Source organism: Peromyscus leucopus, chromosome 4 (genome assembly GCF_004664715.2).
Source record: "Peromyscus leucopus breed LL Stock chromosome 4, UCI_PerLeu_2.1, whole genome shotgun sequence".
In the NCBI taxonomy this organism is placed as follows: Eukaryota; Metazoa; Chordata; class Mammalia; order Rodentia; family Cricetidae; genus Peromyscus; species Peromyscus leucopus.
The window spans coordinates 124,875,049-124,902,966 of record NC_051066.1 but is presented as its reverse complement, the minus strand read 5'-3'; the positions used below and the strand labels follow the sequence as shown (position 1 = coordinate 124,902,966).

Genomic DNA, 27,918 nt, shown 5'->3' with positions numbered 1-27,918 from the left:
TTGGTTACAGTATTTTATCACAGCAACAGAAAAATAGCTATTACAGGTGACTAGGACTTCAACACATGAGTCATCAGGGAATATTTCATATCCAAACCATAACAATCTGGCCTAGGACATCTCATCATAAATAGTAGCCATGACATTCATTTCATATTATATGCTTTCCTGAGGGGTTCTTGGGCTTATAGCTGCTAAAATCTTAGCTGTTCTCTTTCTCTATAGGTTCTTCTGTCTGTTGAATATTAGAATTTATTATACTTCTAGTAGGAGGGGGAAATGGAAATGACAAGTTACATGAAAAATCAGAGCTATTTTCGGGACTAAATTGAGTGCAGGGAGCTTGCAAAGATGTAATGAATCAGCTTATGCAGTCACCAGGGATGCTTAAATGATTTAAGTACCTGGAAGTACAAATCATGTGATTGACTCATAGAGACAAATCTCTGTAGGGAATCAGAGGGATGTTCTAAAAGATTAAAGATGGAGAACTTAGTCATAGGCCAAGAAAAGGGAGCTGTTGGGATGTTTTCCTATTCAGATTCCCAACACACTGAGAATGGAGGCTTGCAACTTCTTGAGAGAAGGAATGAGGCACTGAGCTCGTCACTATAGCAACTAAGTGGTCAGCCTCAGGCTTGGCACTCAGGAAGAACGTGAGGGAGTCACCCAAGTTTTCCTGGCTGGTGAGACACTCTTTAGTCACTCCAAGGAGTCCCACAACCCTTGGTAAGTATTAAAAACCTTACCCTGAAACATCTCAGTGTAGGATCATTAGTCTTTCTCATTAAGCAATGAAGAAAGTATGCGTACGAAGACAATCTGGTCACATCTGAGATCCCCCCAAATGCACATCCCTCCCAGGAATGGTTGGTGGAGACTGGAGAAAGAATGCATGACTGGTGCTAATGTTATTTAACCAGAGATTGACAGAAAACAAAAGAGGACTCTGCTTCCCTGTAGGGGAGGACAAATGAGATAGGAGACTGAATTATTCATTTTTATTTACCTCTCTGGAACAAGCTGAAAAAGCTTATTTAGCAGAGGAATGAAAAAGAGAGAAACGGGACCCAGCTGGCTCTGGAGAGAGGAGAGAGGCAAAGGCAAATGACATCTGGGATCTGAATTATTTATTTGTCTTTATTCATCTGTTGGTTGCTTTTCACTCATTGTAACTCCAGAGCTGTGATCCATAGTAGACGGATTTGCAAAAAATTAACAAAAATATAAAATAAAAGTTCAGGGTTACAAACAGCATTTACTCAAGAAGTGATGTTTTACCATAAGTAAATAGCAATTAACTTTAATGAAAGCCCTCAAAGATGGTAGGTAGGGTTGATGATCTTCTTATCTATAGCCAAATACAGGTCACATTTGAAGAGAACCTTGCTTGCAGGTAGGAAGTGGAGGTGATGGGTGGGTGTGGCAGGGAGGTGAGGTTCCAAAGACAGCCTTATGTCTATGAACTATCATTTTCTTTAACTTAGGTAGAAGCAGGTTATATGATGGACTGTCTTTCTCATGTCCCAGACTTGATTCACCAGGGATAATGATCTGAGCCTTTTGGGGTACCTATTCCCTAATCACCAGAAACAACCTTTCATATTGCACACCTAATTGGGTTCAAAGCAAGAGAGAATGTGGCTGGACAGGAGTAGGTGGGTGCTTAAAGAAGATGTTACTGATATCATGGGAGAAATGATTCTTCCGGGTCTAGTGGAGTTTTTTATTTTGTTTTGTTTTTGAGAGGAAGAAAAGAGCATTAACAAAAAGAGAAAGAAAATGATTCCTTAAGTAATTTTTTAGAATTTACTGGGGCTTGAGAGAAGACTCAGTGGGTAAGAGTCTGTACTGCTCTTGTAGAGTACCTTCACTTGGTTTCTAGCAACCACATCAATTAGCTCACAACCTCCTTTAACTGTATACCCTGAGAATCTGTGACACTTTCCTGGCATCCGTGGGCACCTGCACTCATATACACATTACCACATCCAAACCCCTACACATACAAAATAAATAAATAAAAATAAAATAAAATCTTTAAAAAGAAAAACATTTTTTACCAAGCAAAAGTATGTGCAAATGCCAACAAATAACTCAAATTACTCAAAGAAGATGAGATTTTAGCTCTGGAAGTTTCTATGAGGAGATGAAGAAGTTGAGTCTTGGCTTTTTGAGATTTATAGTGAGAAGTAATGAGTGATTCATCCAGATTCCGATGTGAAAGCTTTTAATGAAGCTCTTGGGAGGGAAAGATTTGCTGATGCTTCTGGTCCCTGGGGAAGGACTTGGCCTCTCAGATGTGGCTCTGGGGAGTATTCCACAAACAGAATACTTGAAGGTCATATCTGCTAACGACACCTTTGTCTTCTGTTAGTCATGCCTTACTTATCCACCTCACCCTTCTTTCCTTCCTGAACCCTTGCTATGAGTCTCTTAGAGAATTTTCCAATAAACCTTAAAAACTACCAAAGAAGACCCATGCAAATAAATCCCCGTTCTTGGAGAAGCTATGTCTTCCCAGAGGTCATCTTCTCACAGCCACGACACCTCTTGGCAAACAGCAATAACTTTGTGTGCAGAAGGGTGCATAAACAGTTTAGGTCGAAGCCAGGTCTATCTGTGATTCTTAAGACCCTGTTTGTTTGAAGGGCCTGTATGGGCTCATTAGGTGCTCTGCTCCAATTTCTTTTACTGGCCACTTCACCAACCTAGTGTGCTGACTGTGTGTTGGCTGGTCATAACAAACACTACCATCATAACATCTCAAAATCAAAGTGGGACTCACTCACTCTACACTACAGTCCATGTCCCCAAGCTCCTATGGGTTACATTGAGGCTTGGCACCACAGAAACAAGATCCTTGCTCATTGTGCTTTCCTCCCTCTGTTGTTCTGTCCTTTTTCTCTCTCTTCAGATCCATCCCAGATGGTACTACCAGATACCCATATCCAAATCTCTGGCTCTGGTCCTAATAGAGCTAGCTTAGCCCTTCTAAATCTCCTTGTCTGCCTTCACTCTTTTTTGCTTTTCTTTTTCTTTAAATATTTATTTATTTATTAGGTTTTTTGAGACATGATTTCTTTGTGTAGGCTTGGCTGTTCTGGAACTAGCTCTGTAGACCAGGCTGGCCTCAAACTCACAGAGATCCACCTGTCTCTGCCTCCCGAGCGCTGGGGTTAAAGGCATGTGCCACCACTGCCCTGCTGTTTATTTGTTTTTATTTTCTGTATATGATTGCTTTACCTGCATGTATGTAAATGCACTGTGTGCATGCCCGGTACCTATGGGCACCACACCCTCTATAACTGGAGTTGAGGAGAGTATGGCGGTGCTGCGACCCAAACCCTGCTCCTCTAGAACAGCAGCAGCTGCTCTTAACCAGAGTCACCCCTCTAGCCCCCATCGATTTTGCTCTTCCTAAAAAACGTATTTACTTTTATTCACATGTGTGTTCATGTTGTAAGTGTTTGTACATTTGTGTGTAGGTGCCTGCTTTGGCCAGAAGAGGGTATAGAATCCCTTGGAGCTGGAATTACAGGCAGGTATGAGCTGTGCAACATGACTTCTGGGAACCAAACTCCAGCATTCTGAAAAAGAAGCAAATGCTCTTAACCACTGAAATATGGCATTTTGGCATTTTAGTCCCATCCTCACGCTGGTTCTGTACTCCTATCTCCTTGTTATCCCACGCAACCCGAGTTTTCTCATCTTTAAGATCCCCTAGTGCATATTACATATGATGCTAGACAACACTGTCTAAAACGCAGCTTCAGTAGTATATTCTTGGTCTTAATATTCACAGTAGTTCTCAAACTTAAAGTGTTGTGAGGTTTAATTTGTCAGCTTGAAAGGATTTTTGAATTACCTAGGAGACAAACTTCTGGGAGTGTCTCTGAGGAAGTTTGTAGACTGGGTTCATTGAGTAGGCATCATTTCATGGGCTTGTGCCCCAGACTAAATAAACAGGACAAGGTGGACTGAACATCACCATTTATCTTTCTGCTTCCTGACTGTGGATGCAATGTGACCAGCTGCCTCGCTCCTGCAGCCCTGCGTTAATGATCTGCACACTCTAACCATGAGCCAAAATGAACCCCATTTCTCTTAAGTTGGTTCTGTTAGGTTTTGGTCACAGCTACAAGAAAAGTAATTAATACAAAATGTGCAACTGCAAAAAAAAAGTCCCAAATGCCCTTCTCTGGCATTTAAACCCAGTCCCTCTGAACAGGATCTGAGAATCCGCACTGTAATGTTTCGGTTATGTGCATATTCATTCCCCTTTCTAAACTGTCCTTGAGCTCTGTGACCCTTTCATCTTTGTGGAACACAGTTTGGCCAAGGCTCTGAGTGTGCTAAACCCTATCATGAACACTTAATGAAAAAGAAAGAAAAGAGAGGAAGTAGTTAGACTCAGTGAGCAGGCAGCGAGTGGTTACCCCGAACTTCATCTTCTTTGGTATATTAGTGCTCCCCAGAAGAAAAACATGCTTTCTGTTCTATATACAAAAATACATATTTCATATTAGCATAAAATTATATAAATTAAAATATGATGTACTATAAATGTTATGCATAAATTATAAATTATGAAGTATAAATATAACAAATTATATAAAAATCATGCATCTAGATATATGTCTAGGGGCAGATTTATAATATATAATTTATTTTCTTTTTATTTCTTTTTAAAATATTTTCATGTCTTTTTTTTTTTTTTTTTGAGACAGGGTCTCTCTACATGGCCTTGGCTGTTCTGGAACTCACTATGTAAACCAGGATAGCCTCAAACTCACAGAGATCCACCTGCCTCTACCTCCCAAGTGCTGGGATTAAAGTGATTCATCACCATGTTTGGCTTTCTTTTCTTTTCCTTTCTTCTTCTTCTCTCTTTCCTTTCCTTTTTAAAAATCCAGGTTCTTGCTATGTGGTCCCAGATAGCCTTGAACTTGCTGTCCTCCTGCCTCAGCGATGAGGTGCTAGGATTACAAGTGTGTACCACTAAATCTGAATTCAATGAACACTTTATCAGCCATATTTCACTATTTGGACAATGACAAAAGTCAGCAATTCTCTCTCATTGCCAAACTGGTTAGCAGAAATGTTTTCCTATAGTGTTCCACTGGGACAGGAACAGATATATGCCACCACTTTTTGCTATAATTTTTTACATGTTATCTAAGAAGAGATTTATTTTAGTTATGAAGGCCGACAAAGACTACAAGCTGGAAAACCAGGAAGTCCAGCAGAATAATTCAGAAACTTAGGGGGTGAGGATATGAGGTTCCAGTCCAAACTGAAGACTTGGGAACCATAAGTACCAAAGACAGATTAGCATTGTGGTTCAGGCAGTCAGGAAAGTAACTTCAATCTTTCCTCTTTCTTCTGTAATATACTCAGCAGATTGGGTGACAGCCTGGAGAGGGTCACCTGCCATACTCAGTCTACAGTTCAGATGCTAAGGTCTTTCAGAAACATTCTCTCAGATACAACTCAGAAAAATGCTCCAGCAGCTAGCTACCTGGGCACCTTGTGACTTAGTCAAGCTGACTTATTAAGTGACATTCACACTTGGTCATGTTTGATTGTGTCCTTGAACTGTATATGACAGGCTGTGAATACATTTGTGCCAAAGGCAACAGAGTGCCAGAGATGGTGTTTAATGGAGAATTTCTCCCAATTTCATTCATTGGTTTTGGCAATGAAGAATAAATTCAAGATGAATCATGAGCCAAGAATAGCATCTCACTTTTTTAGATAAACTCGAGTGTAGGTGTAAATTTCAGCTTCTGAGGACTTTATTTTTTTTTTTCATTTTCAAATTTCTTTTTTTTTGGTTTTTCAAGACAGCGTTGAAAAAACAGCGTTTTTGGTTTTCTGCGTAGTTTTGCGCCTTTCCTGGAGCTCCCTTGGTAGCCCAGGCTGGCCTCGAACTCACAGAGATCCACCTGGCTCTGCCTCCCGAGTGCTGGGATTAAAGGCGTGTGCCACCACCGCCGCCGCCGCCGCCGCCGCCGCCGCCGCTGCCGCCGCCGCCGCCGCCGCTGCCTGGCTTTAATTTTCAAATTTTTAATATTTATTTTTTAGTTTATTTTATTTTCATACAATGCACTTTGTTCATATTCTTTCCCTTCTCCCAACTCTTCCCAGATCCTCTTCACTCCTACCTACCCAACTTCATGTTGTTTCTTTCTCTATTTCTTAAAAAAAAAAAAAAAAAAAGGCCGGGCAGTGGTGGTGGTGCACACCTTTAATCCAGCACTCGGGAGGCAGAGGCAGGTGGATCTTTGTGAGTTCAAGGCTAGCCTGGTCTACAGAGCGAGATCCAGGAAAGGCACAAAGCTACACAGAGAAACCTTGTCTTGAAAAACCAAAAAAAAACCCCAAAAACCAAAAAACACAAAACCCCCAAGAAAACAACAAAAATCAACACAGGCAAACAAACTAAGAAGAGGAAAATCAATAAGGTATAAAAACAACAACAACAACAACAAAAAACCAGCATCAACAAACCCACCAAAACAAAACAAAAGAGGAAGCATAGAAAGAATCAGGAAGTCCTTTTTGTGTTGGTCAACTGCTCTTGAAAATGAGGCCTGCTCTGGAGTGTGGTTGATTTACCCAGTGTTACTCCATTGGAGAAAACTCATTTCCTTTTTTCCCAGCAGGTATTTAGTTTAAAAAAAAAACAAAAACCAAAAAACTGGGTGGGACTTTGTGTTCACTTCCCCTTTTCTTTTTTTTTTAAATTTTATAATTTGATTTAATTTTACATATCAGTCACGGATTCCCCTGTCCTCCCTCCTCCCACCCTCCCCACCCTCCCCTCAGCCCCCCCACTTCCCATTTCCTCCAGGGCAAGGACTCCCCTGGGGATTCAGCTCAACCTGGTAGATTGAGTCCAGACAAGTCCAGTCCCCTCCTCCCTTTACCCAGGCTGAGAAAGTGTCCCTGCATAGGCCTCAGGTTCCAAACAGCCAGCTCATGCACTAAGGACAGGTCCCAGTCCCACTGCCTGGGTGCCTCCCAAACAGTTCAAGCTAATCAACTGTCTCACTTATCCAGAGGGCCTGATCCAGTTGGGGGCTCCCAAGCTATTGGTTCATAGTTCATGTGTTTCCACTAGTTTGGCTATTTGTCCCTGTGCTTTATCCAACCTTGGTCTCAACAATCCCTCCTCTTTCTCACTGATTGGACTCCTGGAGCTCCACCTGGGGCCTGGCCTAACTGCATCCACTTCCATCAGTCATTGGATGAGATTTCTAGCAGGACAGTTAGGGTGTTTGGCCACCCTATCACCAGAGTAGATCATTTCGGGCTTTCTCTCAACCATTGCCAGTAGTCTATTGTGGAGGTATCTCTGTGGATTTCTGGGGACCTCTCTAGCACTTTGCTTCTTCCTATTCCCATCGGGTCTTCATTTATCATGATCTCTTTTTCCTTGTTCTCCTTCTCTGTTCTTGATCCAACTGGGATCTCCCATTCCCCTAAGCTCTCTTTCCCTCAACCCTTACCCTTCATTACCCCCCTCACGTCCAGTTTGCTCATGTAGATCTCATCCATTTCTCTGTCTTGGGTGATCCCTGTGTCTTTCTAAGGGTCCACTTTTCTAGGTAGCCTCCCTGGAATTGTGAGTAGCAGTCTAGTCATCCTTTGTTTTACATCTAGTATCCATCTATGAGTAAGTCTGGTTCCTTTTGTTCTTGTCAATATTTCTAAATGCATCTGGGTGTTGCTTAGGAACGAACCCTGCAATTTGGAAATCAGATCAGACATGTTTTATTTTAAAGAACTTGTGTCAAATGACTGCAAACGTATCATTCATTTTTTTTTATCAGGATTCATGATTGGCAGCAGCTCCCAAACAGCAGATTCTTTTATCTTATAAAGCAAATCCTTGTTCTAAACTATTGCTGGAGTCTGCTTCCATTGCCTGTTGATTACTATGCGTGGCCTTGTTTCCAGACCTCTTTACAATAGCCCATGGGGTGGAATTTGTGATACTGGCCACTGTAGATAGGAAACCAGTGTGAGCAGCCTCAGCTCCCAGCAAAGCAGGACCACAGAGAAGGACTAAAGAATAGCAAGAGGCCAGTTGGTAAGAATAGAGCTGGCTTGCTCACACCCTGAGGCCTGTACCTTTTTTCTAGCTCCTTCTCCATCTCTTATACTCATCCACCTTCCAGTGCCTGATGTCAGCCTGAGATGCCTCTCAGATCTCTCACCTTCAGATTCATATGAGGACAAACTTGAGTTGTCAGTGGTTTTTGGTAACCTGTTCCAAGCCCCAGGAAATAATATAAACTTGGAAGTTTCTGCACCTCCTCTGTGTCACACCCACACCTAAACCCTCAACAAGCGCATCAATTGCACTTCAAGAATGTTCTCAGAGTTTGATTGATTCCCAGTATTCCTCAGCCTTACTACATCAAGTTAAGCCCATTATCTCTTCTGTAGCCTGGTAGCCTCTGAGGTAGAAATGGCACATGGTCTCTCCATATCTGTTTTCCTATTTCACCTAGCAATGAAACTCTTGAGCTTTTTGAAGTGGGAAGGTACTTGGTGGCCCAGAATAAAGGCCTGCCTTTGCTAGCCTCTCTTGGAGTTTTGACCAGTAGCTGGCTGGAATGCAGATGTGCTAGTTGGAGCCGAAGCAGTATGTGCAACCCTGAGGCACAGTGGAGGATGGCACAAAAGCAAGCTGGGAAGAAATTTGGAGTCAGCAGGCACCCTCTACTTGCTTATCTCTGTAATGGTTTATTAAAGTCATCCTTTGGGGGCACTTCAGGCCATCTCTATGCAATTCTTTTTTGTTTTTTGTTTTTGTTTTTTTTTTTTTTTTTTTTTTTTTTTTTTTGGTCCTGCCTGTGCTAAACCCACCTGAACTACTTATTCTCATGTACTAACCTGGGTGGCTCTTCTAATTGTGATTATTTAGGATTCTTCCTCTGAAGAAATATCACATTCTTCTGGTTCCTCCTGGTAAGTCTCTTTTCAAAGATTCCCAGAGAATGTCTGGAGATAACGTTGGAATTGGGGGGTGCAGTAGCACTGAGTGAGGAGAGGCAGAAGTGTTACCGGAACCTGCAATGTGCAGACCAGCTTCCAGTTGGGACTGGAGGAGATCATCCCACTTCAGCTGTCAACAGTCCTTAAACACAGCCTGTGATATCCTTGTGTTCAAGTCCCTTTGCCTTCTGCTGGTGTGGAGTGCTTGACTCTGTGACTCTCTTCAAGTTTAGAGATGAGTGTGCACTTGCACCCACCTGTAATCCTAGCACTTATGAGGCAGAGGCAAACAGATCAGTTCAAGGCAATCCGTAGCGATGTAGTGAGTTTAATGCAAGCCTTGGCTACTTGAGACTCTGTCCCAAAGAAATAAAAACAGGACTGGAGATGTGACTCGGTTGGTAGAGTACTGGTCTAGCATGCTTGAATCTCTAAGCTCAGTACTCCAGCACCAGATAAACCAGGTATGGTGGAGCACACAGGAGGGTCACAAGTTCAAGATCATCTTTAGTTACATAATCCGCCTGGGATACATGAAATTGTATTTCAAAGAAGACAAAAAGAAAATGAGTAACAACAATAAAAGCTGGGTAATCAAAGACTCCCTTTGCTTTTAGGATCCTTAGTTGTTTACAAGTGTTTCTGTAAGTAGATCAGTAACTGAACAAGGGCCCTCTCAACTCCCCATATGTGGGGGTACACTGCCTAATATCTTTTTGTTTTATTTCCCCCCCTAAGTCTCACCATACATCTAACATAGGGTAGTTTTGAACTCATAATGCTTCTTCCTCAGCCTCTTGCATGCTGAGATTAGAGGCATCTGTCCCACACTCCATAAATTTCCATTCTTTCTTCTTTTTCCTGTAGGTTCCTATCCTGACAAAGGCTTCTGTCCTTTGTCACTGGGTTTTCAGTCTTAACACACACTGAAACTTCGGCTAAAGAATGAATGAATGAGGGAATGAATGAAGTGTATGCAAGAAGGAGTCCAGCAGATAGCCTTTGGGAGTCAGCACTGTCCCCTGTAGCTTTTCTTCATGCCACCTTGTTTAATTAGAGCTCAGTTCTCTTAGTTATGGGGAAACCCAAACATCCAATGAGTCCTGGGTCTCATCCTCTCTTCTGGTTGGACTCTGCTAAAAGCAAATATTCAGAGTCATACAATTTGAATATTGTGTCTACTCTGGTTCTGATGAACAAGGCCTCAGTTTGAATGAGAACAGAGAGTTATGAAACGCAAACTGGCAGGGACATGATGGGGAAGAGCCTGTGATATTCAGTGCAGCACAGCAAATCCCTCCTAGGATTTCCTTGAAGGGTCACCTTCTTCTGCATCCCAGGAGTAAACCAGAATTTCAGTCTCCTTGTACTCTTTGTAGAATCCAGTCATTGGATCTGTGTTCATGTATGTGCATGTGGCATCCAGAGGTCAGCCTTGGGTCCATTTGTCAGGAGACATCCACCTTTTTACTTTTTTAAAAATGAGGGTGTTACTATGTATCTCTGGCTGGCTTGAAACTCACTATGTAGTGTGATGAATTGCTAAATGGTCTTATTAAATAAAAAAAACCCAGAGCCAGATATCAGGGTTAAAACCTGAGCAATCAGAGGAATAGGAAAAGCCACAAGCCATCTTCACCTTGCTGACCCTCAGCTTCCAAAATGAAGCTACTTCCTGTCTACCCACGCCTATATGCCTTTCTGTTCTGCTATCTCATTTGCTCTCTCTGTCTAGCTACAACTCTTTCTCTTTTTACCCAGCTCTGTCACTTCCTGTCAGTCTGTCCAGACCTCCAGGCCTTTATGGTTAACTAGTGTTGGAATTTAAGGCATGTGCCACCATGCCTGGCTCTGTTCCCAGTGTGGCCTTGATCTCACAGAGATCCAGACAGATCCCTGCCTCCCGAATGATAGAAGTGAAGGCGTATGCTACCATTGCCTGACTTCTATGTTTAATATAATGGCTGACTTTTTCCTCTGATCCTCAAATAAACTTCATTGGGTTGCACAAATAAAATACCACCACAATGTAGACCCTTCAGATGTGAGGTAATCACATGGCTACTGGGAACTGAATTTGGGTCCTCTGCCAGAATAGTATCTCATCTTCATGGCAGAGCCATCTCTCTAGCCCCTAACTTGTTTGCCCCCAACTTGTTTTTTATTTTACTCCTTTCTTTTTTTTATTTATTTTTTTTTGTTGTTTTTTTATTTTTTTCTTTTATTTTACAATACTATTCAGTTCTACATAACAGCCACAGATTCCCTTGTTCTCCCCCTTCATGCCCCCTCCCCTTCCCCCCAGCCCACCCCCTATTCCCAACACCTCCAGATCAAGGCCACCCCGAGGACTGAGATCGACCTGATAGACTCAGTCCAGGCAGGTCCAGTCTCCTCCTCCCAGATTGAGCCAAGGGTCCCTGCATAAGTCCCAGGTTTCAAACAGCTATCTCATGCAGCGAGCTCAGGACCTGGTACCACTGCCTAGATGCCTCCCAAACAGATCAAGCCAATCAACTGTCTCACCTATTCAGAGGGCCTGATCCAGTTGGGGGCCCCTCAGCCTTTGGTTCATAGTTCATGTGTTTCCATTCATTTGGCTATTTGTCCCTGTGCTTTATCTAACCTTGGTTTCAACAATTCTGGCTCATATAAACCCTCCTCTTTCTCGCTAATTAGACTCCCAGCGCTCCACCCGGGGGCCTAGCTGTGGATGTCTGCATCCAGATTCCTCTGTCCTTGGATGGGGTTTCTGGCACAACTATTAGGGTGTTTGGCCATCCCATCACCAGAGTAGGTCAGTCCTGACTGTCTCTCAGCCATTGCCAGCAGTCTTTTGTGGGGGTATCTTTGTGGATTTCTGTGGGCCTCTTTAGCACTTTGTTTCTTCCTTTTCTCATGTGGTCTTCATTTACCATGGTCTCCTATTCCTTGTTCTCCCTCTCTGTTCTTGATCCAGGTGGGATCTCCCGCTCTCTTTCCCTCGACCCTCGCCGTTCATTGCTCCCACTTATCAGCATTGTTTGTAATAGCCAAAACCTGGAAACAACCTAGATGCCCTTCAACTGAAGAATGGATAAATAAATTGTGACACATATACACAATGGAATAATACTCAGCAGAGAGAAACAATGACATCATGAGGTTTGCAGGCAAATGGATGGATCTAGAAACAATCATCCTGAGTGAGGTAACCCAGACTCAGAAAGACAAATATGCCATGTACTCACTCATAGGAGGATACTAGATGTGGAACAAGGATGACTGGACTGTTACTCACATCACCAGTGAGGCTACCTGTAAAATAGGATCCCAAGAAAGACACGGGGATCACCCAATGACGGATAAATGGATGAGATCTACATGAACAGCCTGGACATGAGTTATTTTACTTATTTCTTAAGATGGCATTTCCCAATGGAACCTGGGGATTGCCAATTAGGCAAGACTGGTGGTGAGAAAGAACCAGAGATCTGTAAGCACTGGGATTGTAAGCTCATGCCACTAACCAGGCTTTCTATGTAAGTGCTGGAAATTGAACTTGGATCCTTGTGCTTGCATAGCAAACATTTTATTGGTACAACTATCAGCTCAGACCTTACCACTGGAATATTTTAATAGACTATTTAATATCTTTTGATTTCTTCTAGTACTTATAATAAATGCAGTGCATCTCCACTGCATTTTAAGAATGAGAATGTCTGAAATTAGCAGGGAAGAACACATCCATGTGGCTATGTGAGCCTAAATGTAATGAAAACCAGTTTCCGTCTCTGGCCATAACATAGCTGTGTGTGGGGGCTTCATGCATCACCCTCTGGGCTACTTATGACATCTGCTCCTTACTCTGGGGAATTCTAGATCCTGCTGGCAAAGGTAAAGGACAGAATGAACAAGCACAGTTGCTCCATGCCTGCAAGATCTGGATGCAACGGGAGCTCACAGGGAAGGCTATTTTGGTTTTACCATCTCGCTGTTGTTAGCTTAATTGCTGTTTATTTGGAAGAACAGAGCAGACTAAAACAAAATAAAAAAGACTAGGATTGAATTTTTTTTCAAACACAAGCTGTTGACAAAATAAGCCCATTAGCCAGGCTGTGTGGGTGGGAGCTTTGTACTAGTGTGCTTGCTCTCAAGACCTCTCCAAGACTTCCAGTGGATGTGGACATAGAGCTGTAGTGACAGTAGCAGAGATACTGTAGGAAATTACTGGACCCTTCCCAGCAGGGAAGGATGGGTAGGTGGTTCATCTTTGTGGTTGTTGCGATTTGAATGTGAAATGTCTCCCACGGGCTTATGTGTTGAACATAAGGTCTCAACTGATGGTTGTTTCAAGAGGTTGTGGGGACTTTAGGAGGTGGGGGTAGTTAGAGGAAGTAGGTAACTGGGGTGTGTATACTTGGGGATTATGTTGTCCTTGGTGACTTCCCGATGTTCTATCTGCTATGAGAACATTTCTTCCAACCACACATTCTGGCCATTACCTCACCAAATGCTTACAACCAATCAACTGTGGACTGAATAGTCTGAGACCATGAGCCAAATAAGTCCTTCCTTTTACGGTTCTCTGTCAGGTACTGTGCTCACACCAACACAAAATTCTAATACAATCGTCTACTTCAGCGCCTTTCTCTTGAGAAATACTTTTGAGTTCAGGGTACATGGACAGGGCAGGCTGAGCTCTCTAGTAGGGGTGAAAAGGATGGCCACTCTGACCTAGTTATAAAATGAAAACAAAAACTTCCTTCAAGCAAGTGACTCCCACAGCATGCTTTTGACGGTCAGGAAGGGTGGGAACACAGAAAAGGTCAGGAACACCACATGCTCCTCACCGCTTCCTCCTAGGTTCCTTCTCTCCTTCCTCCCTCCTCAAGATTATTAAATTTATTTACTGAGCTCCATCTCTAGGCTTCATGTTTTCAAATGAATTCAGAAGAATTATACAAACTTATGGATATCAATGTGAAGTTTCCATATACATATGTCTTATGCAATGATCAAATCAGAGTAAGTAACATATCTGTAACCTCAAACATTTATCCTTTCTTTGTTTGCTTTCTTTCTTTTCACCTCCTTTTGAGACAGGATTTCATGTATCTTAGACTCGCCTTGAACTTGATACATATCAAAGATGACCTTGAACTTTTGACTCATCGGTTTCTACCTCCTGAAAAGGAGGTGACATGGCTGTGTCACTGTGCTTTATACATGCTGGGGATCAAAGCCAGGACTTTATGCATTCTGAGAAAACACTCTACCAACTGAGCTGTATCCTCAGCCCTACAATGCATTATTTTTTTTAATTAAATTTTTTTCATGCAATGTGTTTTGATCATGTTTTCCTCCTCCAAATTCTCCCAGGTCGTCCACACCTCCCTACCTACCCAACTTAATGATCTCTCTATCTCTGTCTGTCTCTGTCTGTCTCTGTCTCTCTCTCTCTCACACAAAAACAAAACCAACACACACACACAAAGAAACCAAGAAACTAAAAAACACAAAAGTGAAAGTCAAAATAAGCAAAAGACCAATAAAATAAAATGCCCAAACAAAGCAAAGCAAAAATGAACCAAAAAGTACACAAAAATACCACTGAGTTCATTTTGTGTTAGCCAACTACTCATGCTTATGGGGCCTTCCCTGGAGTGTGCTTGATGTGCCCAATGAGTCTCTGTTGGAGATAACTGATTTTCCCTTTCACAGTTGGTATCAACTGCAGATAGCTTTTTGGTTAGGGGTGGGATTCCATGTCTGCTTCCTCTTCTCAATATATCATTAATGAGAGTCACCGTACTGAGCAATAGAATACCATAACTCATTCCTACTTTCTAATTAACCAGTTCAGCCAACAGTCCTTTTTTTCCTAAGTCAGCCAGCTTCAGATAACGTTGCTTGTGAACAAGATTGTTGGCTGTTCTGTGCAGTCTTTCAGGGTACGTATGGAGTTAGGATTTTCACCAGAATTAGTTCTGTGAGTAAGATGCACAGGGAAGATCTTGCTAGGCTGGGGCCTATAGCTAGTCAGAGTGCATTGAAATCCTGTCAGACATGGTGGTATAAAAAGTAGGGGGCACTTACTCATTGCGATTTGTCAGGACACTAGTGTGCCTATTTAGAAAGCTGGCCTGATACTCCTGAGCTAATGGGGTTGGATGTCAGGAGACAGCACTGAAGCTGCTTCTCAGCAAGCTTCACCTACCACCCTGTGAGCTCCTGTCCTTAGTTGGGGTATGTTTTGTGCTGAGCAGACCTTTAGCTCTTTTGAAAGTAAGTTTGTTCAGTGGCTGGAGATGTATGACATGCTCCATCCCTCGGGGAATAGAACTGCTGAACCAGAAGTATTCAGCCCACAAGCAACCCATGTTTGCTTGGGTCAGCCAGAGTCTGGAGGTGCCTCGGATGACCAATCTGTCTTGGAGTAAGAGTGAATAATTTACCTTTGGCCCAAAGCGAGGCCAGGAAAATGCATTTCCTCATGGATGTGCTTGCTGAGTAAGCCGCTGACCTGCACTGGCTGTGTCATAGCCCCAGATGAGTGTGTGCAATAGGCATTTCTGTGTGGGAAGCATCCCGGGTAAAGGCCACAGCAGATGTTCCTGATGGCCATTTTCTGAGGAGCTTGAAGACAACATGTTAATAATCCTGTGAGACAGGTGCAAAGGGACAGTTTTGACATTGGGGCCACCCTTCTATATCTGACAGCCTGGTCCTTGGTAACAGAGGCTCTCTGGGAGATGCTTGCAGAAGTCAATATGTACCATATCAGCTAAGCATGTTAGCTCATGCCTATATTCCCAGAGGCTGGGGCCAGCCTTGGTTATACAAAAAGTTCCAGGCTAGCCTTAGCTACAGAGTGAGACATTATCTCAATATCCCACCTCTACACCTGAAAATAGACGAACTCAACATATTGCATCTTCTGAGGTCTGCATGTCCTTTGGCTGACACTGTGACAGAGATGATAACAATGGCCCATAGTGTCCACCTTCTGCAGTCCCTTCACTGTTGATGCCCCTACCAGTCTCATCAAGAGGTGGAGCCTGATTCTCTGTTCCTTGAATCTGGGCAGGCTGTGAATTGCTGTGATAAGCAGAATAGGAAGGAGAGTAGTTCAAATCCTACGGCTTCAAGAGCCTCTGAAACCTCCATTCCACTTCCTCATGGCCTGAGACCTCTAGGGTAGGTGAAAGTCTGAGTAGACCGCAGAGGGCCTGAGGCTTCCCAGACAACAGACAGTATTGGTCAGCAACTAGTCATTAGGTTAAGGCTGTCCTAAACCAGCCAGCTCAACCCAGCCATCAGATGAGCTCAGAGAAGTAGGAGAGAATTTCCTAGGCAGCCCACAACACTGTAGGAAATAGCACATGGTTGTTGAAAGTCACAAACTATTAGGTTGCTTTGTTACGAAGCAAATCAATCCTGAAATGGACACATTTGGCTCTCTTTTTAGAGAGAATTGTACTGGTCAGTTTTCCATCATTAGATCCAATACCTGAGATGATCAACTTATGAAGAGAAAAGGTTCGTCGAGTAGGCCCATTGTTTCTAGGCCCTGGTGGGTATACTGGATGGCAATGATGGGGAGAGAGGGCATAGGTAGAGCAAACTTCTTGCTTCGTGGCCAAAAAAACAAAAAAACAGAAAGAAAGGGCTAGGGTCCCACTATCTCCTTCAAAATCATGCTCACAATGGCATAAAGACCAGTCTACTCAGTCCCATCGCCCTCCCACCCAGACATCCTTAACCTCTACCAAAAATGATGTCTTTCCAGGTGTCCATTCTCCTCTTCTACCTTTCTGCCCTCACCTACCCCTTAATCCAGACATCTTACCAAGCCCGGGTGATTACTAGTAAGTAGAGCCAGAAGCTGAGTATTAGCTCAGTAACACCAGAGGCAGCCCCAGAACAATGGATGTGTTTATTGGGAAGTGGTCAAAGCCACTTAGCTTCCAGTGTAGGAAACAGCCTGACAGCTTCTGCCCTACTATCTATTCTAGAAATAAATCGTGTCACCATAGACCCTTGGTAGACTCGGCAGCAGCCCGAGTTGACCTGATGTATCAGCACTTTATGTGACTTTTCGGAGTAAAAATGAGAACGCCCCTTCCTTGAGTCTGTGGGTAAAGGTGCTGCCTTCCTGTCATTAACCAGCTTCTGGATTTTTGTCACGTTTGTCAGTGTTTCTGAAAGGTCACATACAACAGAAGGCATTCAGATAACACTGGATATCTGTCTTAGTCAGTGTTCTCTTTCTATGAAAAGGCACCATGGCCAAGGCAACTCTTCAAAGAAAACATTTAATTGGGGGCTTGCTTAAAGTTTCAGAGGGTGAGTCTGTTATCATCATGGCAGGAGCATGGCACTGAAGCAGTGTCTGAGAGGTACATCTTGATCTGCAGGCAGTAGGCAGAGAGAGACAGTGGGTCTGGTGTGGTCTTTTTGAAACTGCAAAGCTAGCAATACACTTCTTCCAACAAGGCCACACCTCCTAATTCTTCTAATTGGTCTCAAATAGTGTCATTCTCTGGTGACTAAGCATTCAAATGTATGAGCCTCTGGGGGGGGGGTCATTCTTATTCAGACCACCACAGTATCATTCCTCATTTTCTAGGATTAAGGGTTACAAATGAAAACCCTGCAGGTGTCCTTGGTGCATGGTCACACTCTCTCATTCTTTTAGTTATTCATTCACTTGTTAACTTGTTCACTGTTACTCATTCACTCACTTGTTTACTTACTCACACGCTTGTTCATTCACTCACTCACTGAACTTAGTGCCAGATATGCGGGTTTTTTAATTTTTTTTTTTTTATTTAAGTTGCAGCAAAGTGTAGGAGTCTAACCCGAACCGGAACTCTTGTATTCGAGTGGTTAAAGCAGACAACGTGTGTGTGTGTGTGTGTGTGTGTGTGTGTGTGTGTGTGTGTGTGTGTGTGTGTACATGCAGAAGTGGGTGAAGAAGGTTGGGACACACTTGTGCATGGAGAGCAACAGAAGAGCTAGAACCCAGGACCCTGCCTGGCTCATTTGTAAGTAAATGAATCAAAAGGAATAAATGATTAGGAAGTATGAGAGTGAAACCTGGTTTTAGGTCATCAGGGGAAGGCCCCTCAGAGAGCAGATATGTACACCAAATCCTAAAATAAGAGGAAGAAAAAACATTGTTAGGCAAAGGGAACAACTAGGGCAAAGGTTTTGAAATGGGCAAGGTTTGGGAGTGCTCAAACCTGGCAAAAAAGATGACCTCAATGGAGGGTGCTCCATGTTGATGTGAGAAAATGGCTGGAGACAAGGAGCCTGTGAAGATAGATCATGCCTGGCTTCATATAGCAAGAGACCAAAAGAAATGTTCTTATCCAAGAGGAGGTCAGTGGGAACTTTAGGCACAACAGTGATATTATCAACACATAAAGGGTATCTTCTTGTGGTTCTGTGGGAAAGGGGCTAGAGAGAATCAGAGAGACTGGGAGGTGTAAGAGAGGGGGCACAATTTGGAGCTTTTGAAGTGGTTGGTTTGGAAAAGAGATCACAGTGGCTGGGGGATATAATGGGACCAAAGAAAGGAAAAGATAGACTACAGGCGAGGTGCATTTTAGAGACTGTATTCAAGGGTTGCTGATGAGGTTGAGGGAAAGGAAGAGACAAGGTGTCTGTCTGATGCCTGGAACTACTGGAGAGAAGCAGGCACACATGAATCCTTTCAGTGTGTGATGCCTACAAGGCACCCATATGTGCATCCTGTGGTCACTGGAAAATCAATAGTAGCCCTCAGGGAGCCAATTGTATGGGGTTACCATGGAGGATTGTTGTGGTCAATAGTGTTATTCAGATTTTAGAGAGCAGAGGAACTTATTCACAGTAAGAATTCTAAGACTCTAGAGAGATAGGTCACATGGTGAACTGCTTGCCTTTACAAGCCTCAGAACCTGAGTTTAATCTCCAGAATTCATGTGAAAAGCCAGGCATGGTGGAATACATTTGTAATTCCTGTGCTGGGGAGGAGGAGATAGATTCCTGGAGCTCAATGGCCAGCTAGCCTAACCTATGTAACAAGCTCCAGTTTCTAAGGAGCATCTCATCTAAGTCACGTGGGGTTCCTTTTAATGTTCTCAGAACACCAGGGATGGCGATGAGGCATTTCTAGTTTTCCAAGATAACAGCTCTCATGTAAGGCTCAGTATCACCATTGTGTTATTAAGAAAGACCATGTGGGAATGCACTGATCTGCCCCCACAAAGAACAAGGCTCACTTTAAGGATGTGTTGGTAGTGGAGCCAGCCGTCCCTGTATGTGGCACCTGCAGGAGTCAGTCCCCTATCGCTGCAGGCATTAAACACAGATGGGCTAATAGCATGAAGGACTCTAATGTAAAGACTGGCCAGTGTGGAGCTCTTGCCTCTTGAAGTCTCTGAGTTGATCTGGAGTGTATAAGGGATTGATGCAGTTAAGTGAGAGAGACCTGGATGCCTTTCACTCATCTTTCTTGTCAGCTCTTGGGAAATCCATGTTGTTGTGAGGGTGGTGTTGGATACGTGATTCAAAGTTTCTTTCATTTTTTCGAAGGATGCATATCTGCAAAACAAGTGTCAGAGAATTCCTCACAAAACCAAGGCTTCTTGTCATTTTTTAAAACTTTCACACTGTGGCCCAGCTTTCAGAACAGGAAGCTTGGTGGTACTTGAAGCCCATGATTGATTCATCCACCTAAGTCACACAGCCTAGGATGTAGCACTTCTGACCCAAAGTGCAGCCAGCACAGGAGTTTTTTGTCTTCATCTCTGTTAGGACTTCCATGGCTCTTCTGTGAGAGAGTCGCAGCATAGTGTTGGCACCAGGGTATCAGTAAAACTGTTTTGCAGATGACCATCCTCCTGGCCTTAGGCATTCATGGCCATCACACAGAGAATATAATAGTTAAGCAATTAACTCCGTGAAGATTTGTTAGGAAATTTCAGATTTTCATGCATTTCACCTTTTTGGCATTTTATGACTTAATGGTGGCAAATTTTCATGGACTCGTGAAAAGCTCTGGCTTCAGACCTCTGAGTTGGATGTGCAGTGCTGAGTATACTGCTCCAGGGGAAGCACAAACTTAGCTGGAGGGGTGAAAACTACTTTTAATCACACATAGTCCATAGTCCATAGAAACAGGCAGGCCCTGGAGGTCCTTGCTGCTGGAATCAGTAGCTGTGAGTGAGAAGTACAGAGTTCTGGGGAGAGGGGTGATGATAAATGTTCTCGTTGTGTGTGTGTGTGGTGTGTGTGTGTGTGTGTGTGTGTGTGTGTGTGTGTGTGTGTGCTTCCAGGCCCCAGACTTTGCAAGTATGAGGCTTATCTAATGTCAGTTAGGGTGTGTTCCTGTAATGGTTTATGTCGGTTGGCAATTTGGCAGCTTCCAGAATCACCTTGGAGACAGGTATGTGGGGATTTCTATGAGGGAGATTGTAGACTGGTTAATTGAGGTAGGAAGACCAACCCTAAATGTGGGTAGCACCATCCCATGGACTGGGCTCCTGGACTTCATGGAAAGGGGTGAACCTACTTCTAATCACACATAGTCCATGGAGACAATCAGGGCTTGGAGGTCCTTGTTGCTGGAATCAGTAGCTGTGATTTGGCAAATAGTTTCAGTCTGCCTAGTGTCTAGTGTCTTGTGGAGTGTGTGTGTGTGTGTGTGTGTGTGTGTGTGTGTGTGTGTGTGTTGTGCATGACAACTTCTAAATAAGACTTGCTCAATGAGACAAATAAAACTCTTCTCAGTTCAGCTGTCCTCTACACATCAGAGCCTCTGTCCATTGTATCAGATGTCCACTGCTGGGCTCAGGAAGAGTAGGAGGAGCCAAGGAGCAGGAAAGGCAGGCTGTGTGGCCCTTCTTTCTCTAGCTTAGCACTTGTCCCTTAGTGGCTTCACTTGCCTCACCAGCTCTGGCATCAAGGGCCACAGTGACACAGGGCAGCCCTGCCCCGTCCACTCCCAGGGGTTGCCTGTTCTAGGATCTTGTGTCATCCTAGATCTGTTCCCTCATGTCTGAATATTTCCCCTTCTAGATGAAACGCACCGTGTAGAAAACATTTTGCCTGTGCCTTGGTGATACTGTAAGAAAGAACTTTGGAACTCTACCAAAGTGGAACAGGTGCCTCGGAGTTTCTTGCAGGAGAAAAGCCCGAGATGATCCAGATGATGAGTCAGTTTTTTTGAAAGGCAGATGGCAAATCAGACTTGGAGGAGTTTGCCTGTCATAGGAAGGGGATTGAGGGAGCAAGCTTGCTGCAGCATGATATTATTGTATATTTTAAAAATCTAAAGGTTACAAGTTACAAGTAGGTTACAGCGATCCTAGGATTCCAAGATGGCAACAGCAGATGTGAGCTGAGCGTGGAACCCTCCTGAGCACAAAGAAGGAAAGTGGCCTCTTGCTTTTCCTTTTATGTCACTAGAGACCAGGGAGAGTGAACACATCCATATGGTTCTGGCCACTGGCACCATCCAGGCCTTCGGCTTATTTCAAGAAGCAGTTCTTTTTTTAAATTTTTTTTTTCATTTGACAAACCAAACACAGTTCCCCCTCCCTCCCCTCCTCCTACTCTTCCCCCCTCCCCCTCCCATCCCTCCCCCTTCCAACTCTCACCCCCACCTTGGCTTCTTGGGTAGAGAGTGGGACTTTTTGTCTACTTTCCCTTCTTAGTGCTGGGGGATTTTGTCTGGTCAAACAGCAATTTTTTTTATTAAATTTTTGGGAGATTATGTCTGGTCAAACAGCAATTTTTTATTAATTTTTTTTATTTTACATACCAACCACAGTTTCCCCTCCCTCCTCTCCTCCCATTCCCTCCCCCCCATCTCCTTTCTACCCCCCCCCCCATCCACTTCTAAGAAAGGGTAAGACCTCCCATGGGAATCCACAAAGCGCGGCATATCAAGTTGAGGCAGGACCAAGCCTCCTCCTCCTTTGCCTCCCCATCAAGGCTGAGTGAGGTATCCCACCATAGGGAACAGGCTCCAAAAAGCCAGTTCATGGACCAGGGATAAACCCTGGTCCCACTGTCAAGGGCCCCACAAACAGACAAAGCCATGCAACTGTCACCCACATTCAGAAGCCTAGTTCAGTCCCCTGCAAGTTCCCCAGCCATCAGTCTAGATCCCATGAGCTCTCGCTTGCTTGGATCGGCTGTCTCTGCGGGTTACCCATCATGATCTTGATCCTACTCTGCTCCCACTACCCCCACTTATACAGTCCTTCCTCCTTCTCTTTGACTGAACTCTAGATGCTCAGCCCCCTGCCTAGCTGTGGATCTCTGCATCTGAAGAAGTAGTTCTTGATGGTGGGTTTTGAGGTCATCACTGTGGTTGTGAGAAAGAGCTATACTGAGTCTCTTCCACATGTCTCCTTATAAAGGATGGGCTGGCAGGACCCCAGGATCTATATATTATCAAGACTCACTGCTATGACTAAGGAAGTTACATGTTTAAGTGTTTTAAAGCATCATGTATAATTAAAGTATAATTTTGATATTGTTTGAATGAGAAGCACTTGGTATGCAAAAGACAAGTCTCTTGTCATGAAAACCTGTCTGAAGAAGCAAAAACTTTGAAAAAATGATCTGGTAGATTTTTTTTTTTTTTTTACAAAAAATTAATTATTTTTATTTCTTGTATATGTTTTGTGTGCATGTGCACTGTGTGGATATCTGGTGCCTGAGGAGGCCAGAAGAGGGTGTCAGATCCCCTGGAGCTAGAGTTACAAGCAATTGTGACCTCTATGTGGGTGCTGAGAACTTAATTTGGATTCTTTCCAAGAGCAGCTAGTACTCTTAACTGCTCAGCCACATTTCCACCTCCTGAGAGATATTTTTTGATTCAGAGAAATGTAATTGACAGTTCCTCTCAAAAAATATAAAACACCTTTCCCATCTTGAAAATTGTCACTAGGTATCTACCTGTCATTAGCGAGTAGAGCATCTGGCGGCAGCCTGAGTGACTTCCACAGAGTGAGCAGAGAGGCACCCTGGGGAAGCTCACTCCTGCTCATGAAGCACACAGATACCTATGTACATGTTCACATGAGCACACGTACACACTGTCAGCTCAGGGCACAGCGAAGGCCCACGAATGGGACTGGCAGGAGCTGCTGGAACCTTTAAGGAGTGGGACCTGGGAAAAGAGAGAAGGATCCACAGTGATGAGTGCATACTGCTCTTCCAGAGGACTTGAGTTCAGTTCCCATCACCCCTAACTGAGTGACTCTTAACTGCCTGTAACTCTAGCTCCAGAGGGATCTGATGCCTTTGGCTTCCAAAGGCCCCTGCACTCATGAGCACATACCCAGCCCCCAAGCAAACCAATAATCAAAATAAAACCAATCTTAAAAAAGAAGTGGGACCTGATGGAAGGAAGTGATATTGAGGGACATGCCAACCCCATTTCTCTCTTTCTGTCTTCTAGCTGCCATGATGCAAATGACTTACTCCATGACATATTCCCTGCCACGATATCCTGCTGCACTAGGGCCTAAAAGCAATGGAGCCAGCCAACCATACGCTGGACCCTCCAATGGTGAACCAATATAAATCATTTAAAGTCATTTGTCTCAGTACTTTTGTCAATGCTGACCAGCACACATGCTGATGTGTATGTTTGTGGAAATATATGCACACACACATGCTCACTTATGCTTATCAGAACCTGATGTCTAGCACTGAAACTCATTATAATTTCAAGTGGTCCACAGAGGTACTACTCTCTACCTGCCCATGCCATTCATATCTGCCCAGCTCTTAAGTGAAATCTCTTGTACTATGTCTAAACACCCTTCACCTCAGGGAGTCACCAACAGGGTTTCACTACACATTATTAATATAGTTTTCCACCATGACTCCCAAAAGTTACCTGCTCATGAAGGAAGAAATCATTATTTCCCCAGAGCCTGGCCGACCTCTGGGTACTGTCACCACCACACTGTTCTACTGCCAAGAATGCTCAGCTATGTGTTTGCAGGCCTGACATCTGGATCCTTCCTACACAGTTCAGGGATCCACCCCTTCCTCACTTCACTCCAGGAACCCAGCCCTTTGTGCCTGTGTGCATGACGCAATGCCTCCTGGCTGGGGCAAGCTGAGACCTCGGTCTGAACATGGCCCACCTGCCCTCTGAGGCACCTTGGCTCTGACAACTCTCTTTGCTTCCAGGATCCACATTCTTGGAAGATTGCCCTTCCCTCCATTGCCAGGACTACCCAGTGTCCCTGCCCACCACACCCAACACCTGCCCTAATCACCTACCCCTAGACACTTCCCATGTGATTCTCTAAGAGAGGTGGGGGCTGTGGGAGTCATGCCACGAGACTGAGTGATTTTGTGCCGTGGGAATGGCCACACTATGGGTATGGCCACATCCAAGAATGTAGGGACACTTCTAGCCAGTTCCATGACAACTTTAGCCAGAGACCCAGTTTCACCTGATTAAAAGCCATAACTGGAGCATAGAGTTGCCAGGGAGCTGAATGTGGACACTCAGCTTTGGGGAAGGTGCTTGGGGGAGAAGAAACTCAACTTTTCTCTGGAGATAGGTCTCCTGGCCTTGTCATCGTGTCCTGTGAAAGGAGAAAGGCCCACACTGAGGGCCTGCCCAGACTTGCCCCTCTGCCATCCCTTTTTGGTCCTGCCTCCAGTATCCGAGATTGCCTGTTGTTTCCTCTGGCTAAACCCACATGGCTACTCTCTTTTGTCTGGCAAGGCCAGAGCCAAGGAGGGTTGGAGATATAGCACATTTACCAGAGCAGAAGTTGTTGACACATCACTTATGCCTGCCGTCTCCGTCTGTACACATGAGTAACTTGTCCGAACGTGTTAAGTTCCCTGGATGCCAGCAGAGACCAGATTTTCTCTCCTACCTCTCATCGCCTCTGCTGCCTCTGGCAAGTCTCCTGTCACTGCGTGGGAAAGCTGCTTTCAGAATCTCTTTGGGAGAGAACTTTATTTGCTGAGGAAGTGCTTGAGAGCAAAGCTGCATCTACCCTCTGACCCTCTCCTCTTCTGATGGTCCAAGGACTCCTGAACAAGAAGTCCTTGTTAGAAGGGCCACTGAGAGGAACTGAGGAGATGGTGGAAGCTGCTATGACCATAGGATACCAGCACTTAGGCCCCAAACTTTCCAGAGGTCTCTGAAAGTACTTCCACAGACCCAGGGAACGGTCCGTGAGCTCACAAAGGGCTATCCAATGTTCTCAGTATCTGAAGTATCCACAGGCATCAGGGAGAAGCAAATTAACATAGAAGTGAACATTGCTGCACACTCACTGGGATGACAGCGCTGAATAGTATGAACAGACCACAGAGAGTGTTGATAAGAATATGGGGTCCCTGGAGCTCCTGTACCTTGCTGGAGGGAAGGTGAGCTGCGACCATCACCTTTGAAAACTCGAGCGCTAAGTGTCTTTTATCACTGTGCAACTCTATCCTGAGATGTTTATTTGAGAAAAATGAAAAGGTATGTCTGTGAAAAGATGACACATAGTGGTTCCTGACAGATTTACTCACAATAGTTCTAAGCTGGACATAGCCTTCTTGTTCAACAGTAGGAAAATGGGTAAAGGGTTATGACATACTAATCCTGCCTTATTCATAGTTTTCTTTTTAGGTACCTGCTTCAAATATAGCTAGAAAATACTAAATAGAAAATTCTGGAAGCATATAGCTCATAATTGTTAAAGTGTCCATCATTCTGAGAAGTGTGATAGAATTTTATGTCGGCCCACTGGGGATGTGAATCATCCTTCTGTCCAGCATACTATATGTTGCCAGGGTTGACCTTGTCTGCTGAAAACACCACGTTGTGTATTAGGCACATAGAAGCATCCTAGTTATGAGAGCCACTGTGTGGCTTCACAGCACTATGTCAAGCAACTCGAATTTTGCCTTAGTGTTCTGAGTGAGCAGAGAGGCAGTAACCCTTATTGGCTGCTGTGGGCATTTTTGCTGTGCCTGGTTGGTGCCCCAACATGGTTACAAGTGTGTGCTGATATAGCCCGAGAAGTTAGAAGTTTGAGGGACATGAGCAAGTCAGCTATAGCCGAATAGGTATAGAAAACAGGTCCCTTCACAGCTTGGATCATCAGGAAGGCCACCTGGAGGAAAGGTGTTTACACTGAGCTAAGAAGATCAGTGGGAGTCAGTAGGAAATGAGGGGTGGGCAGGTCCCCCAGATGGAAGAGCAGAGCCTCTTCCACAGAGGAGAGTGAGAGTAGAAGGAATCCTGGGCTCTGGGGTGGCCAGAGAATTAAAGAAGAATTAAAGAGCCATTCCCAGGCCGTCAAGAGCTCTTAGAACCCTGAAGCTCCCCTGATCTTCAGAAAAATCAGGAAGTGTCTCTCAGCTGGGTGAGCAACAGTCCAGTATTGTGGCTTTACAAATGGCTTCCTTCTGCAATCAACCATGATACCTCTTTTTTCAGTAATGTCTTTTATCAAAGTGAGGGAGGGAATTACAAGGCAGTTCTAAGGGTGGCCTTAGCCCTGCTCAGTTTCCCTAGCCTTTCTCTCCTGCTCCCAGGAAAAACAGAATAGCATGCTGGGAGACAACATTTGAGAAAAATGAAAAGGTATGTCTGTGAAAAGATGACACATAGTGGTTCCTGACAGATTTACTCACAATAGTTCTAAGAGATTGGGAGGGACAGTCAGAATAGCCTGGGATTTGTTCCCCCTTTAAGAAGTGCACCCTTCAGAATGTTAGCCCAGGCGACCATGTGTTCTTGGGACATGAAAACCTGGTGGTCTGCTCTCTGGGGTCCCACACTTATAGTGCAAATAAAGCGCAGTCCACAGAGACCTCATCCACCTGAAAGTTTCCTGATCCTTGGGTGACAAACTCACCATGGACCCTGAACTGTCCATCCATGAACAATTCTCTTGCTTTGTGTGACCTGCTGAGTCTGCACCACGTCCGCTCTGGTTGAGAGAGGAAATATAGAAAGACAGAGGAGGCCTAAAGGGAAGGGATAGGACTCCCCCTTGATTTTCTGCCCCGCTAGGGCTGGCTCTGTCACCTGCAAATAACTGGTGCTTGGCTTAAGTGCTTAGGACATAGTCCTGTTATGCATGGATAATTCCAGGTGTGCTGGGATTTTTTTTTTTATTGCTAAGAATGGGATAATGGAGGCTGGACCAGTACCTCTTGCTCATTTGTCTGTGAATGTCCTAGACATCCAAGATGCCACGTATTCTGTGCTGGGGTTGGCAAAAACCTTAGAGTGGACAGGGCATCTAATTCACTTCAATATTTATTTCATGAATGGTATTTTTTCCCTCACATTCCATGTCTTTTACTCCATTGTATCAGGTGAATTTGTGGTGGACTTGTGACCCACATTCTTTCTAGCTTGAGTTTCTGGAGGGGTTCCTCCTATGGAGGAGACAAGAAGTGATGGTGGACAGGAAGAGAACAACAACTGTTCCTGCCTCACTGAGAAGGGGCTTGTTGTGCAGAAAATGGGTCTTGTTGCTGTTAAAGGTGTGAGATGTGGGATTTGCCCTCAGGATGGCCCAGGGCAGTCCAGCTCTACCTCTAACATGCCAGCGATCAGCACAAGACTATTTAGGGCACAACCTCTTTGGGTCATACAAAGGCTTGCCACCCCAATGCGTTTGTACCTTGTTAAATGTTGTATCCTAGGCATTGGTTCACTCTTATTCTGACCCTGACAGTTGTTGTTACTAGCACCTCAATCACTCCCTAAACATTTCTCAGTTTGGAAAAAAAATAATGCGGCATCCTTACTCAGAGAGCAATGTTGATTTGACAACTCTAGAGATACCAATTCCAGGAACCTGCATCCTGGGATGGAGGAAAACGGCCAAGCCTCACTCTGGAGAGAGCTGTGAGGGCTGTACTGTTCTGATCCTGTGGAGTCTG

General features: G+C 44.2%; 1 long non-coding RNA gene across 2 annotated transcripts; it reads left to right on the top strand.

The window, feature by feature from the left end:
• Positions 1-17,899: 17,899 nt before the first annotated feature.
• LOC119087795 lies at positions 17,900-23,600 on the top strand. 2 transcript variants are annotated; one of them, XR_005091273.1, is made up of 2 exons: positions 17,900-18,038; positions 23,453-23,600. It is a non-coding gene; the product is annotated as an uncharacterized LOC119087795 (long non-coding RNA). The 2 variants fall into 2 exon arrangements; XR_005091274.1 differs by lacking the exon at positions 17,900-18,038 and adding an exon at positions 18,158-18,375.
• Positions 23,601-27,918: the final 4,318 nt, after the last annotated feature.